The sequence below is a fragment of the Anguilla anguilla genome, chromosome 3 (genome assembly GCF_013347855.1).
Source record: "Anguilla anguilla isolate fAngAng1 chromosome 3, fAngAng1.pri, whole genome shotgun sequence".
Taxonomy (NCBI): domain Eukaryota; kingdom Metazoa; phylum Chordata; class Actinopteri; order Anguilliformes; family Anguillidae; genus Anguilla; species Anguilla anguilla.
Genome location: NC_049203.1, coordinates 47,645,386 through 47,663,137, shown reverse-complemented (window position 1 = coordinate 47,663,137; position 17,752 = coordinate 47,645,386). Strand labels below are relative to the sequence as shown.

Sequence of the window (17,752 nt, the reverse complement as noted above, 5' to 3'; positions counted from 1 at the left end):
GGGGTCAAAACATGAAGAACATGAATTATAAATAAATTATAAAGACGCTTTAAGGGAAATAAATAATTTACATCATGGTGTGAGTCATAAATATGCACCCCCTCTTATATGTGTTACTCATACACTCTGTACAAACCTGCCAGCTCTTCGGTGTTACACACCCCCCCTCCCCCCACCCACAAGACAAAGAGAGTTGCATTCCACTGATAAGACTGAGAAGAATACAAATACCTGTCAGGACATGATCTCACATGCAATGAGACAGCTTTGAAGTGGATATAAGTTTGTGAACTGAAACATTAAGCACACACTTGCTTTTCCTGCTTCCTTGATTATGCATGCACATCTAACTGTACGAATGACATATATATATATATATATATATACACACACACACACACACACACACACACACACAGTACAGGCCAAAAGTATTAGGCCACTTATGTTTACAAAAAAAAAAAAAAAAAGATAAGAATTCAGTTCATATATTCACATTTATAGAATAACAAACTAAAGTGTTATAGTTGCTCTCAAGCCCCCGCAAACATAACGAAGCCAAAACCAAGGCTTCCCAAAAACAACCAATAACTTTACTCAACTACCCATAAGAGATACTAAAATAGACGCAAAACACAAGATAAAATCAAGACCCGGCCGTGGTCGAAAGGTGAGGAGAAAAAGCCCCCATCTCTTGAGAAGCCGACTCCAGGCTTCTTAAAAGGGCACCGCCACAGGTGCTCTCAATTAACTGTAACAAGACACACGCATGTGTCCAAACGGCCAGCGCCCCCACCTGAGGCGGAGGGACGTAACACAAAGTATAAACCTTTTTTTTTTTTTTTTTTTACCTACAACACAAAAAGATGTGTTCTTAAAAATAATCTTAGACATAACTTTCCTCAAAATAGCTATCCAAACATTTTGCAAATGGGGCATGGGAGGGAGGTGAAGGGGTAGTTAAATTGACTGAAATCTTTTTTTTTTTTTTTAACCACTGGTAGCCTAATACCATTGGCCTATAGTGTAAGCACTAAATAGGCACTAAAGCTGCAATAAATATGGCAAAGAAGGTGATAGGCTTAGAAAATAATCAGCCACATTGTCTTACGACAACCTTGCAACTCTACCACTCAAGACTTCCTCGTATTAACAAATATATTATCTTCTTAACAAAATAAGGCGCTCTTTACGGGTCTGAGCAATTTTATGTCAAGCCAAAAGGACCTATAAATGGTATTTACAGATTAAGCCATTAGTTTTCATTGTGTAAATACTGGAGAGAAAGCAAATCCCCTGATATTCACAAAGTGACCAGTTCATCTAAACTGAGACGTAACTCTGGTTCAGAAAAAAATAATAAATACAGGTGCCGTTCAGACATGATTAAACACAAACCTTGTATTTATAACGAAATGTCAACCCCACCAGATGGATACTGTCTTTCTTTTTTAAACAAAGCCACGTCACTTATCTTTCCATAGTTCTTACAATATGGAACACATGTACTTACTGTTTATGTAGATGGCACAGTACATTTTTTTGTACAATGCGTTGATATGCAGAAAATGACAAGGAATTTGCTCTTGCTGTGGAACACATTTTTATTTATTAATTTTTATTTTTTATGCATAGGGACAGTATTTTGTGTCGACAATTTTATATAAAATAATTGGTTTGAACAAAGTATAAATTTTAGAAGAGAATATGAACATACCAGGGAAGGCACACAAATCAATCACATACAGTACTGTATAAAGGGTTATAAATCACCTTAATTCATCAGCTTAATGGCTTAGCTGACAATGACTGGCAGCCTGACACGACAGCACATCATTGGCCAAGGAGCCCACTGACATCTTTTTCCAAAAACAAAGCTCATGGGAAAGGCGGTTTAAAAATAAAAAAAATAAAAAATGAAAATCCACATAGGACAACCCCTACCACAGCCTCAAATAATCCAGACTCAACAAATCCCCTTTTCAGAGATTAGTGAGCAGGTAATGTGCCTGTTGTACTGGGCCATTTGCCTGAAATCAGATGCTACCCCATAAACAACCCCATAACCATCAGAGTGGGAGCCTAATGGCTATAGTTCACCAGTTTAAAAACAGGATTTAAGTTTAAGTAATTAGACTCCGTTTATAGTCTCCTTTATACATTCTACACAGAACAGTTGCCTTCATATGCCCATATAAGGCAGTTGTTTTTTTTGTTTGTTTTTTTCTTAGTAAGTGCACTTGAGTTTGTGAGTGCACTTACCACTGCATGGCAAAAGGTGCACGTTAGGTGGTTACAGTTCATCCAATCAAGGGGGACAGCAGGGCACCCTGCAAAAAGTGTGCAGTCCCTGTTTATCGACAAAGGTAATGGCTGGCATTTTGCCGAGCCTAACAAGGAGGCCTGTCAAGAGCTTCAGGGAGATGCTGTCTATGGTATATTCACGGAGTGTAACGGACACGTCTGCTCTAATTATTCAACCTCTTGCATGTGTCACATAGTTTGTGTTTTTACTCGATGCTTTTAACTTATACATACCACCACTGAACTGATATAAATTGAGTTAGACAATATTGGTTATTCCCCAAAGGCACATATGTATCATTCTAAACGGCACAGCTTTCACCAGAGTTATAGCAGAAAGGTATAGGAGTAAGATATAAAACTGCTTTGGTAACCAGCTCACTTTGCATCTGATAACTCTATAATGATATCTCCCCATTGTCCCAATTCAAACCTGATATAGTTATGTGCAAAGTGTCTTCCACATCTCTGCAATTTGTAGTTGGAATGGAAAATGTGTCGGTTTAAAATTTGGTAAGTTATGTTCATTTTTTTCAGTTATCACACTTTAAGCTGACAAGCTGATAATCGTTTGTGGCCCATTTCATCCGACAGTTTCATTATTTAAACAATCAATGTGCCCCTCATTTCAACACACAAGCCTTCTATGGGGAGAGTGAGAAGAATATATCTGGATCTTATTGGTCAAACAGAGAGAAAACATGGGTATATATTCATACTTAAACATAGTATGAAGGTGGCTGCATCTTGTTTAAACGGATTGTAAAGGTAAACCTGTGAATGGCTACATTGTATGGGGTTATTATGGTATGTATTGAGCATCAGCAACAGTGAGAAAAATCCATTGCATTACAATATCAACTTATATCAGTCTATTCGTATGGGAGGATTAAATGAGTGGAGTTCTGTTCACCTCCAGGCCATGTCCCATTGGTTCCTGCTCCATGAAATCACAAAGGACCAATAAATGTTTTAGTCTCATTGCATCTCCTCTCATAGTGTGGGGCAAACAAAATTCTGTCCCACTACAACAGCCTTTTGAGTCGGAGCAAAACACTCCTTTGCCATAGGGAATCATTGTCTGAATCAGCAAGACATTTGTAATAGTTATCTGTAGATATTCTTGGCCTTCTTAAGAATTAGAGCTGCCCTCATGTTTACTACGTTTAGTCTAAGGCCCACAAAGTGTGCCAGTGCTGCTGTCTTTGGAATTTACCTTTAAATCAGTGTCAGCATCTGACTGCACAACTGCTTCAGTCCAGGAAGTGAAAAGTGGGTATATAAACATGGGGCCTCCAGAAGAAAACCATGAGCACACCGTTTCATTTACTGACAGAGAAATATAAACCCAGCAACAAACTGGGCCAGCCACGTGTGTTTTAGGACAGAGAATGTTAGAGACCAAGCGACCATCTGACCAAAGTCTATTTGGTCAGATGGTTTATCAAATGGTGTGCAGTATTCAAAGCACACACTATTGCTCACAATATAAAAGTGCAAGAAAAGAAAAGGGATATTTCTAGGAAGGTGCAATGGTGAAGATCTGCACATTGCTGGAAGGTCATTTGATTCAGTTCAGTCTAGGCTGCAAGCCCTATAACCTCATGTAATGTGAATGATACCCCAAATTGACTTGGCACCATCACTTATCATTACGGGTTGCAATATGAAAGGTGTAATGGCACTGACCCATGTAAAAAGCCTACCAGCATGATAAGACACTGAAAGGACACCAGGACATAACAGGAGATGACAAAGTGCAAATTCAAGTGGCGCATTTTACAGTTCTTGCATAATTCCCTGGACATGCAATGAATTTGGGCTTTGCTTTCAGTGTCAGTGTCATCTAAAATGCGATGCCCGCAGCTGAATTAAACCTGGCAATGTTATATTGTTGAAAGCCCTTCAAGGGCCTCAGGCATTTTTTTTCCTTGTTCCAGTTGATCTGTCCAAGAGGAAATAATAACTTTTTTTATTATTTCTTTTGAGATGTATCTTAATGGTTGGTTTTCCCTCCTACAAAACATGAGGCTTACAAATATATATTTCATCTTGTTCTGCAGCAATGACAATGTGACACAAAGAAACATTTCTCTATCCATAATATAGCATTAATTAAAGGGAAGCACAAATACAATTAAATCACATAAAATTGTTCATGCTGACTGAAGGAATTTTATGGGAGACACATCATGAATAATAATGACCCAATTCCATCGCCAAACAAGATAGGAGATTAGTCTGTATTGTAGGTTGTGTAAGACAGACTTTAGACAACATACTGAATGATCAGAAACATGATCAGCAGCAAGTTCACATATTCTCACATACTAATAGTAGTCATGGCAGTTTATTAAAAGGATAATGTATTTACCTATATTATAAAGAGCATTCCCATAATATATCTCTATGTAGTGAACAACAAATAAAAACATAACATTATTCTAACAGTGAGGGGCTCCAGTGGTTCCAAAATAGTTTAGGACACATTTTCTGCACTTCTACCCTTAGAAAGCAAGGCCTTAATGGTACTGACTGATGCTCCTCATCCCATAAAACAATTAAAGCAATTATTTCCTGCAGACAGGAAGGTCTTTCAAGTAGACAGCTCTCTCCAACCATACAACAGTCAGGAAGATTACTTTATCCATCTGTCATGGCAAGGGCCAGAGGTTGATGTGCTGTAATTTAAATATGTATTCTGGCTGTTATCCTCCAGGGGCAAGAATACTGCCAGTACTATTTAGTTGATTTATTTTTATTTTATTTTATTTTTAAGTTAAATGTCATATAACTGCTATGATTTTAAATGTATGTTCAACAGCTTCAAATAAAAAGCAACTCCTGTACATTTCAAAATACTGACTGCGGTCCCAACTGAATTTAACATTTGAGTGTTACTTATAAATTGGGCCAGAAATTTGTTTTTTTGCATAGTGCTTCAGTCCTCCGCCTGCTAGAGGTCACAATAGCCTCTTTGTCAAGCACCTTCTCAAATAATTATTCCATTTGCACCACCTTTGCAATCTAAGTTGATACAGTAATTGCCACTAATTAAACACAGATGATGATTGACACTGAAGTTTGCAAGAGACATACATGTTGCAGCATTTTTAAATGTTGTACAGAGGCATGGAGTGAGGACTACGGTCTCAATGACATGGTTTTCATAGAATTTAAATTTTCATCCAAGTTCAGTTTTTTAAACAAGGACCGGTTATAATTACGGGCCCGACACTGTATATGTTATGTGATATGGTCCATATTTATCTAGGACATTCAGAACGTTTTATGTGCCATACATTTACACCAGCACATACTGATAAATGCTGTTATGAGTTAATATCCAAAGCCTACTGGAGTTACTACTGTGGATACAACCATGGTTGACATAACGCCACTATAAAACCCATACACGAAATCAAGTGAATAAAGTCCAAGTGTAACTGAAGAGAATTTCCATTACACAAATAGCAAAAAGAAACATTACAGCAAAATATAGTTAGCATCCAAATAAATGCAGGTTGTAGGATGTGGGACTGGACATGCAAGTGGGCAAGTCAGAGTAGGGCCTGCAGACCCTATTCACTGAAGCAATAGATAACTGTGCTCTTGAGAAAGAAACACTTGATTAATATAACATAAGGATTCCCGGTTGACCCTGCAGGATCATGAGCTACACTCCCAAAACAACTGAGCACACTTTAGCATGTGTTCCAGGCATCCGTACTCTCCATCACATGTGTTTATCTAGGATAGGTTGGGTAGAACCTTTGTGAACATTTGTAGCATGAAAGTACACTAGGTATTCTGAGAACTTGGGAGTGTTCACTAATATCTTCCCTGCCATTAGCCAATGACCTGTGACCATTTCCTTCAGCAGAGGAAAGTTTGTGGTGCTAAGCAGCATAGCTTCCAATTGCATTTGCTGATATGTGTTTACAAAAGTTAGTACATTTATAGATGGGCCCTGTAAATGATCAATGAGCATTTTTTGATGATCACAACTCCTGCCTAGTTCACTGAAATCAATGACGATCCACACAAAAACCGAATGTGTCTCAAGCACATACAATGGTAATCAGTTAATCATATTATATTTTCAGACATTTTGAATTTGAGAATCATGCAAGCCATGATTTCCTCCTAGACAACCATTGCCAATTTAGTGAACCTCCTATGCAACAATCAACATCCAGATATTAGGATCTTTCCATTTTAATGGTGGTCTGTGTAAATGTGCCTAATACAGAACACAGTTCCCTCCTCAACAAACTTCAGCTGTGTTTAGGTTGCATCGGTTTTAATAAACTTGCACACACACGCGCGCACGCACACTCACACGCACACTCACACAGTGTTTTTTATTCCCAAGTTTCCTGACCCTTATTTGCACTTCCTCAATACGTAAATATTTTCATGGTTGAGTTCCCCCCTTCTGGTCTGATGCCTCATTGTAAATACATATAAAAATGTGTTTTCAACATTTTAAACAAGTTTTCATATGGTTTCAATTTGACACAGTGATCGGTATTGCAATTTGTCCAATAAACATTTCAGCCGAGGTTAGTGTCCATGATTTATGCACCTGGTTCTTGGAGTTCAGTGTGTGTACAAACTCTTTGGAGAAAAGTGGGAGGTCTCTTGTTTACAACATACATAGCATTTCAGTGTTCCAGTTTATCCACATTACAAAATGCTCATGCACATGCGGTAAATGTGTTGGTCCTTGCAAATGCCAGGACAGAACAGGTTGCACTGAGTACCTTGAAGTGCTATCTCTCTTTCCTTCATTCGTTTTGGAAAGCATTGCACATTCTGCCCTTACTTTCAATATCTCAATATCATGTTGTATTCAACAATAGCAAAAACTACTGTGAATAAGGATTCAACAATAGATGACAGAGTGAAAATGTTTTAATATTGATTCCACATCCAAAGTAAATGGTTCCAAAGTTTCTGGTAAACATGCCAGAGGCTAGAATTATAGGAGTTTGGATTTACTGATTTGTTTGCAACCATAAATGTAGCACAGTGATAACAAGGAGCAGAACATATACAATAAATCAAGGAGACCAAACAAATGATGTTTTATTTATTAGATGACGAGATAAGAGTTGCCTAGCTGGAATGTGATATAGCTTTGATGCGACATACATAACAATGATAAGATGACAAAATCTAGGAATCATATATAGTCAATATGAAAATATGAATGTTATATTAATATTATTTTCTTCCGCAGTTTTGCAAGCCTGTTATCAGATTTTTTTTTCACTTTCACCACTACTATGTAGAAATACCACCCAGAATAAAAGCAGCTTTTCATGTGTTATATTTCAAGACTCTCTCAAACAATTATTTAATAAACTGTCTTTATAGCCTCCTTGAAACACTTAGCAACACTCCCAGTGGCCTCGATGAAGAATGGACTTTCGCATGTTTTTAAAATGCCTTTTTTATTGATTTATTTTATCCTTTGGCTGGTTCTTTTGGAAATTACATAATTGTATTTTGTATTGATATTCCCAATAAAATGTTCATGAGTGGATTTATAAATTAAATTCATTAACAGTCCTTTGCTATCAGTAAAATGTACATAGGATGGGTGAGCACCAAATACATTATTTAATTAAAGGCTTATTTCCATTAAGAACACTGTACACTTTATTAAACATATCCTGTGTGGGACATATACGCACATTTATTTCCTGAAGTTATTGTATTCCATTCTATTTGTTACAAGAGTGCTCTGTTAGCACAGACAGTTTTCAAAATTACATATTTGTCCCACGGCGCACAGGAACTGGCGCCGTGGGCTATGCATGCCAAATTGTGGTCACTCACTCACTCACACACGGACAACCTTTCAGGGACGTTTTGTGGGACGCATGCGCAGGTGGTACGGCACGAGGTGAGGACGTACCATAGCTAGCTAGCTATATAGTTTGCCAAGTTGCGCCATACGTCTGGACGGTTTCGTGGAATTGCTATAGGAGCAAGAACCAAAACAAGTTTTTAGAAAAGTCTGTTGCTATGCAAATAAAATGCACTGACTTTCATTCCTAACACACCTCAAAATTAAAAGGGAAGTATTTGAAGTATTTCTAGAACAGACCGCAGTTAAGCTAAATATATGAGGTGTCATTCTGTCAATTTACCAAACCCATTTTTACTCTGAGCACCTCATGGAGAATATTAGTCTCAAGATCTGCTATAAACACACAAAAAAAATCATCAAAATAAACTGTTGTTCACCGCTTTTGAACCAGATCATGGCATCATAACACTGGCCATATACTTGCATCATTGGGTTCTGCCCAGCACACTCTATAATTATACAATTAGGGTCAAGCATGGTCAAACATTGTTCATGAACATTTTTAAAAAGTGAACAGCGACTGGCTGGTACCTCAGCCTCTTAACCAGTGTTTATACAGGACGGAACGATTTATAGGCTCACGCGCATCACTGTTTGAAAGCCTTAGTGAAGTATCCTGAATGTTGTCATTACACGCTACAGTCACACAGACATGACTGAACCTGCAAAGCTTCAGCTTCTTGTTGCTTAAAGGTCTTTGCTCAAACCATGCACAATTTGTGTTTCATGTGCATTGTGTGATTACCAATCTAAAATTGTGGAGTACAGAGCCAAATCAAGAAAAATGTGTTGGTCTTATGGAGTTCACTGTATATTATATATTATAAAATACAATTTTAACCATGCTTTGTTATTGAAAAATACAGACCACAATTCATTTTATAAGATGTCCAAATTGATGTTACAAATGTAATGACCAAACCCATTTTATATCCATTCCTGAAATGGAATGCCATGAATTGCATATCAATGAAATCAGAGTACATTAGATATACAACCGATCCACATGGCCTATTCTGACAGTGCCACCCTTTTGAAAACATCTGCTATATGAAATAAAAGAGAAATGTGAAAAAGACTTGCCATATCTTATTTAATGTTTCATGTACAATAACATCCCTGACCAAGATGAACAAACAGTAGGCCACTCAAAAAGGAAAAAAAAAAAGAGAGATCAACAGTAGGCCCTCACATATTCATTCAAGTTGAACTCACATAGGCTACATTATTATATGTAGGAACTACGTGTACAGGTTCATCTTCAGAAGGCGTACCTATACCATCTTGCTACTGCAATTATACTTTAAGTATAGGTTCTTCAGACATTCCTTTTTTTGACTGTAAACATTATTGTCCTTTACTAGTAAGAAAAATTACTAGCAATTAAAGCCCAAAAACAAAGGTAGCTTTCAGGCTGTCTCGACAGCACTGTGAAAATGATCAAAGCAAAAAGAAGAAATGACTGACTCAAGTTGCAAAAAGAGAAAGAAGTTTTAAAAAAAAAAAAAAAAAAAAAAAAAAAAAAAACTGTACATATAGTATGAAACTGAGACAAATGTGAAAAGATGACACTTTTAAAAGGCTGGTGCTTATCATCGCTAGTAAATATAATGTGCCTTTGCTCACCATTAATTCTAAACTGTACAGAGATTACAGAGATCATCTGCATTGCCCCCGTGTTCCCTGTAAGAATAGGCAAAGGTGTACTGACTCAAATGTATCAAATATTTCACAGGCACTGCTCAGAGAAATGGTATTATCATATAGGCTACCATTTGAAGAAAGGCACAATGAATGGCTCTAAAATGACTAATACATACCAAGGGTAGTATTTCCTTTCTTGTGTGCCATTGTTGAGGTGTAGCTAATATGCCAAAGGGCAATGCGAGTAATTGTATAGTGCCATTTATAATGATGATAAAGACTTTTGAGATATTATTCACAGTCTGAAGCTCCACATTAAAGGAACACCAAAACTCATTACTCATCACAGAGGAGAACAAAGATTGACACGAGACACTACTATTTGCAATACTTAGACCGGAGGTGAGTATGTATGCATGTATGTTTGCTACACCACAATTTGTAATACATATTTCAGATAAAATTCATATTTGATGTAGAACACAATTTACAAACAATTACATCCTAACTTCACTGATAAAGGTCACTTCACCTGACTGAGGGGAAACAAAAGATAACTTTGAGATATTACATTTAATGAATGAAAACTGAATGGTACAAGCTCATCAATATGATAAGAATATCCACTTCTCGCACATATCCTAGGTCTTAACTGATATCTAGTGGATAGTGTAAAAGGATACACTATGATAATGTACTGTATCAAATCAATTAGAATGGGAAGCATCATAAGCCAAACTATTTCTACAAATCTCATAGCGCTGCCAAAAGTATCAGTAACTATTCAGTAACAGCAGGGCAAAAATAATAATAGAAATAAATTATGAAACCACAATCCCTTGACAGACCTGCCTAGAGGTGAATACATGATGTTTGAAGTGAACCCACATGCAGGCCCATTAAAAGTAAGGTGAATGTTGTGAATGTCTGGAGTGCACATTAAAAATAACTCCGTTATTTCTTTAGTAACTACTTCTCTGTGAATGTGGCTGTCAGCCAGGCAATATATTCTCTGAAAAAAATGACTTTTTTATTTTATGTCTCCACTTCCCACGTGAAAAATGACAGGAGCCACATGCCACACTTGAAGTTTCTTTCTTTTTAAAAAATAAATAAATAATGCCCATTTCGGCATTGAAGTGTGGGCAGAAATTATCCAAATGTGCAAATAAAATCTGGTCAGGAACTGGATTGAAACACTTCCTCTTTTTAAACAGTGAGAGGATATCAAACCCATATGTTGTATTGTCTACATAAAAGGAATGTCTCATCTGGCTTGCATTTTTATGACTGGAGACCATTTCATCTAAATATAGAAGATGGGTAACTAAAACCTGAGAGATGTTCTCTAAGTGATAAGCAAATGAGGAAGCATTTTAGAGCTGCATATTGCCAACAAATCACTTACTATAACAAAAATCTAAATAGCCAAAGTATTGTTACTTCAAAATTACTCAATGCAAAATTAAGTTTGATAAATTAAACCAGTTCACAACTGCGTGCTTCCCAAGTTTACAATATGTTACAAAATAGTTGAGCATGCTAGCAACTTCACCTGCACCCCAAAAAGTGTGCGGCTCTGCATGTTATAGAAGTGGTTACACGAACCAGTCCTAATTGTCTCGTATGGCAGGAATGTGACGAGGTACAATGGGATCCAGTTCTCAACGGTGTACAACAACCAGAGTCGCAGTGGAGGGTAAATGCATGTAAACACCATTTATCCACCAATTAAAAATGAGGCATAGCATTTACTTGCCCATTGTCCATTTAAGAGCACTGAGTACCATTCACGTTAGGGATTTGAATTTTGTGCAATTCTTTTGTTCAATTGTCGGTGCCAATTAATTGATTAATAATGATTAACTGATAAGCTTAAAATCTACTATATGGTCTATAAAAACAATGACTCATAAAAGGCATACCAATTAATGAGCTGCATATATCAGAGAGGTTTTATTAAGACATGCAGAAACAATCATTAAAACAGTGTACTGTGTATTATGGCCATAACTGCAAGAAACTAAATTATGCACACAGGGATTCACAGACTGAGAAATTAGCAGGAGAGGAGGGAACACTGACATTTATATTGGCCTACAGGCTGGCTGAACTGCCACTGCAATGGTGACAAAAGATGTTGCTTATTAATGCTGCTTATTAATGCTCAACTTCATAATTAACAAATTAACTGTGATTATTTATAGAATTAGGAAAAAATGGGTAGCATTGCTTTAGAACAGAGCTTGCTTAATTTACGTGAGCTAAGAGAGCCAATATTGTTTGTTGTAACTTTGCCTTATTTTGATATCAATGCTTTTAATGGCAGGCCTAGATTTAGCCAGTTTAATGACTGAGACAGTGCTTTGTATGTGTGGATAACTTGCCATTTTGTGTGTTCAAACATGTTTTTTGTTGAGATGTTTTTCACCTTGCATATAGTTTGCCTTTCCCTCTCCAGTGACCGATGGTTTGAGGCTTAATTTCATAACCTTTTCAAAGACACATTTGCAGCTACACGTAACCCTTTTGCCCAAGGTCAGCTATTGTTATTGCAAAATGCAGCCTGTTTATCTTGAATGAAATTACTGCAATCCTTTTCCATTTTGGAAAGATTAAATCACTAGGTTAGAACATTGTAGGGGAACGATGCTATTTCTGGAAGTAATGAGAATTTGCTGAGTGGAAAGGCCATTAAGACTGTAAGAAGAGGAGGTGATTCCAGGTCAAGCTAATGAAAAGATGACAACGCACTGGGTGCCAGGGCTGAAACAGCCAGATCAAAGGTTTTATTTTTCACAGGCCATTTTTAACTAACTCTTTGAGATATTACCCACAACAACCTTACCATACACAATAATATATTCCACCCAAAATCAATGACAAAAAAGATAAACAATATAGTACTGCCCAAAAGTATTAGGTCATCTGTTTAAAAGAAGAAAAAAAATTAGAGAAGTATTAAGTTAATATAGTTAAAGCTTAAACATGTGGAATCAAAGCATTTCTTTATTTGGGTGTATCTGGAGTTTGAGACTGCTATAGGCTCTAATTATAGTGTACAGTAGCTCAGTGTTGCAATATTATTACGCATTGAATGATCTTCAGGAGGACAAGTCTATCTTGTTTCTAGCTAGAGTGATACAAAGGCATGACAAAATGTTGCCACTGGAACTAAATACGCTCTGAGGGAGGACAACAAGCCGACAGGGCTCTTTCAAAACCAGTCAACCTTGAAGCTGCTTTTCATTGATGGCGACAGCTATCGAAAAATGGAGATAAGAACGGTATGAAAACAAAAAATAAAATGGTGATGAGTGGGTGGAACTGAGGATGGAGGAGGTTATTATTGAAAACACAGGACCACAGCAAACTAAAAATGCTGAATAGAATGCATTTAAATCAAACTTTGAATTTGAAACTGTATAGGCTATACCTTTCTAACATATCAATCTAAAATCTCCCATAGGTGTTCAATTTGGTTGAGATCTGGTGACTACAAAGGCCATAGCATGTGATTCACATCACTTCCATCCTCATCAAACCATTCAGGGACCCCTTGTGCCTTGTGGATAGGGGCAGTGTCATCCTGGAAGAGACCACTTTCATCAGGAAAGAAATGTTTCATCATAGGATGAAGGTGAGCACTCAGAATAACTTTGCATTGATTTGCACTGACATTTCCCTTTAACGGGACAAGTGGACCCAAACCATGCCATTAAAATGCCCCCCACCGTATAACAGAGCTACCTAGCCCCTCACTGTAGGGGTCAAGCATTCGGGCCTGCACCATTCTCTTGATGTATACCAAACGGGCGAAGAATGACTGATCTGACCATATCACTATTTTACACATCTCTGTAGACCAGTGCCTATGGTTTCTGCACCACTGCTCTCTCAAATGTGCATTTCTCTTTGTAATCAAGGTCACCTGGGCCTGCTCAGCATTTTCTAGATGTTGGAGCATTGCTGGAAGGATTTACTTAAATTTAACCAAAAGAGCATTCGTGAAGTCAAGCACTGACTGGGCGATTAGGTCTGGTTCACAGTTGGCTTCCCAACTGATACCAAGGTTGTTGGATGGAGTTGAGGTCAGGGCTTTGTGCTGGCCTGTCAAGTTTTTTCACACTGTATCTCGACAAAACCATTTCTATATGACCTCGCTGTGGGACTGGGATCATTGTCATGCTGAAACAGGAAAGGGCCTTCCCCAATATGTTGCCACAAAGTTGGAAGTTGGAAGCACAGAACCATTTAGAATGCCATGGCATTAAGATTTGCCTTCACTGGAACAAAGGGGCCTAGCCCAAACCATGAAAAACAGACCCGGACCAAGGGGTCTTCACATACTTTTAGTTATATAGTGTGTGTATATCTCAATTGGAACAGGCATATATTTGGTCATCCCACTGGGTCTATATTAAGACAAAGTCAGTGCTATCCAAATACATTTTTAATTGGATTGAAACTGAAAATTGTATTATAATTTATCCTTCAAGCCTGATAAATCTGATAATTTGTCAGTTTTATATTATTAAATGCCATTAAGAATTGGATAGTAAGCTTTTTTTTTTTTTTTGCAGCTGAATGCGGACAAAACTGAGGTTCTTATTACCGCACAGACAGTATAGCTTTAAAGGTTCAACAACATTCCCTGTCCTTATTTGTTAGCTCTAGCCTTAAAAACTTAAGTGTAATTTGTATGGTTATGAACTTATCAGGTTGTTGACTTTTTTTTTTTTTTTTCCCAATTGAGAAACACTGCCAAACTTAGAACTGTTGTGTCTCTTGCCTCAGCAAGTCACCCCTGGACCATCTACAACTGGTCCAGAATGCTGCAGCCAGGCTTCTAACCAGATCCAACAGAAGGTCTCACTTCACACAATCTTGGTTTCCTGCCACTGGCTTCCTGTCAGAAATGAATTTACAATTCCTGTGATAACGTTCTGCATGGTCAGGAAGCCTGCCAATATTAGTGAGTTACTCTATCCTTACAACACATGTAGGTCTCTTAGTTCTTCTGACCAAGGACTGCTGGCAGTACCTTGGTTTAAACTAAAAGCAAAAGGTGACCTCACCTTTCAAAACAGTGCCCCCAAACTCTGGAACTCCCTCACTTGTGTACATATGGTCTGTGGATACTGTTGACACCTTTAAAACGCCTCTAAAGACCCATCTGTTCAGACTGCCCATTGTCTAGTTCTTGTTTCCTTGTGTTGTGCCTGTAACTGTGTTTGTTTTTGGGTTACATTGTTTTTATTTATTGCTTTGTGATTATGCACTAGAATGGTGCTTTAAAAATAAACGTCACTGGCTTTGCATGTGTAGTTTTTAACTACATTTTTCATTATGACTGAAGCTGTTCAACATTCCCATTTTTCAAAAAAATCAGTCTACTGTATTTGTATGCATCCGCTGTACACATTTAATAAAAGCTCTGAAAATATGTACATTGCCTCCAAAATCAAAATCAAGAGCCTTAAGGAGAGTAACACAACCAAATATGGTAGCTGCAGACTGGCTCAATAACTCTCTCTGCATTGTGCATTTATTTATGTATTTGTTCATTTATTTATTTTCATCTGTTGTTTTTCCAGTATTATCCTTAGTAGTGCCAGACAGTTATGAATTAATACAGATGACATGCATAAAATGGCCTAGAGGATAAATCCACTGCTGCAGAGAAGAAGAAGTAAAAAAGATATGAAAAGTTCTAAAATGTATGAGTAATGCTCATAATGATCATCACCAAAGAGCAGGTATATTACCCTTTGGTAATGGACTGAAGCAAACAAAAAGAAGGCGACAAAAGAAGCCTCAATGCCAAGAGGTCAGCAGATTGTGTCCCTTGGGAGATGACAGAGCAGGTTTATTTACTTAACCTGTGAGTCATGTGACTCAATGTTAGCACATAGAACGTGAAACACATCCTTGTTGAAATGTTACATGTCCAAATTTATTGACTTTGTGGCTGGGTAGTTTTCACAATTTGCATTTTAAATGCACCATTTGCTACATGTCTTGACTGCAAGTAGTGTATGATTCCATAAAGCATCTTCTCTTTTGTGAAACTGCTAAAACATGCTAACACATTTCTGAATGTTTTGCAGAAGGATTAATCTCTATTTGTTCCAAGATAACATTTTCTTATTAAAAGAGATATATCCCAGTGCAATGGAAGTTTAAACCAGCCCAATACTACAAAACATAATGCTTGAAATAATGGCTTGTCACTTGACCAGCTGGAATGTAATTTCACCCAAAGGACAAAACTTCCTCTGGGGCCAGGTTAAACAGCCATGGCAGAGAGTGAGTGATTGAGATCAAACATATCCAAAAGTAGTGTTAAAGAAACCCAGCAGGCATTTTGAATAGCTGAGCAACTTTGATGATGGTAATGTAGAAGAAGCAGGTATGGTATGTAGAGAAGGAGTTACCTGATACGTATTGAACCATGTACAAGTGCCTTTGCTGATGGGTTGACACTGCTCATGAACTTGGAAACACAACTGATGCACCACAGCCAAATGGGAAGTCTCAAAGAAAGTGGGGCCAGTAAATGGTCCACATGCACCTATTAGCCTAACCATCAGGAAGCAAAACATCATATAGCCTATCACATGTAAAATAATAAACAATAAAAAAGTATGAGTTTTGTTCTTTAATTCATTGAGTTAATTTGGTTGACCTTTGTACTAGGCTATATGCAGAAATTACACTGAACCTTAACTGCGCTTAATGGAAAGGAAAAATATAGATGGATTTTACTCAACAGATAGAAATACTATGAGATGCTTACTTGTGAAAAGACAGAATGATGTCCCTTGTGTGTTGTATACTTGCTTTGCTTTTTTAACTTTTATTTTAATTTGGCTAATTATGAATTGAATTAATAAACTGTAATCACATTCACATAGATATGAGATTTAATTTGATACTGATGTCTACGCTGAAAACTTTATATGTGGGCAACTTGCACCATCTTGTGTTTAAAAATAGTTAAAGCACTCATAATAATCTTACAACTGCCAAATATTTTATTTCAAGGATCATAAAATTAGTAAACTGTTCTATATTTTTATTTTGTCAATATAATTGGTTAGACTGAACAGAGTTGATCACAGATAAGACGGAATAGCCTATATGAATAGCCTACATGAGAGCATTATGTGGAAACACTTACGGCTACAACATACGCCAAGTAAAAGAAGTGCTACATTTGATGAAACTACAACCTCTACTGGTAAATGGTAATAACTACACATCATTGACAAAGAGGGCAATCTGGAGTCCGTTATGCATCTTATGAAATATAACAATGATAGAAAAAATAATTATTGACTTAGAAATAATAAGTATAATTTTGTTTTAAATGATAAATATTGGTATGGTATGTTGTCCACCATGTTATGACTTGGCTGAGCATACTCCATATAGCCTATACAGCACTGAGATGTTGGCACTTCCCAGATAAATAAATGTAACGATCACAAGGCTCTCATGAACTGATCAGTTCTTAAAAACATTAACTTCTGTACACTCGGACCTCATACATGCCTAATTCAGATGCAACTTCATGTAAATACACAGAAGCCCCAAACTGATTGGCCTGGGTTTATTCCACACTTTCTTTTTGTACAACCAATTCTAATACCAAAAGAAAGTTAATGCTTTTTCACTCACCATAGTGTAGGAACTGGAACGGGAGTGAGGCATCCGGAACCATAATCTACTGCACATTCCAAGTTCGATAGTGCCCATGGATTGAATCATGCCAGACGCCATTCTGAAATGAAAACAAGACCGAGGTAGGACATTGCACATGTGTTTGAGCATAGCAGCTAGACAACCAGTTTTTCGGTTTTGGCTACATTTCTTTGCTAACTGGTTTGCCAGGTCAGGTCAACATGAGAAGTTTCCATT

The 17,752-nt window shown here is 37.2% G+C and overlaps 1 protein-coding gene across 3 annotated transcripts in view; it reads right to left on the bottom strand.

Moving 5' to 3' along the window:
* LOC118223930 (SLIT and NTRK-like protein 5) overlaps window positions 1–17,540 on the bottom strand; it is a 396,174-nt gene extending 378,634 nt beyond the window's left edge. For 2 of the 3 annotated variants that reach the window (XM_035411023.1, XM_035411021.1), the window contains exon 1: window positions 17,513–17,531. The gene's annotated coding sequence lies outside the window, so the exon portion shown is untranslated. Of the gene's footprint in view, window positions 1–17,512 lie in introns of all 3 variants that reach the window. The other variant, XM_035411024.1, reaches the window with a different exon arrangement.
* Between the last annotated feature and the right edge of the window lie 212 nt (window positions 17,541–17,752).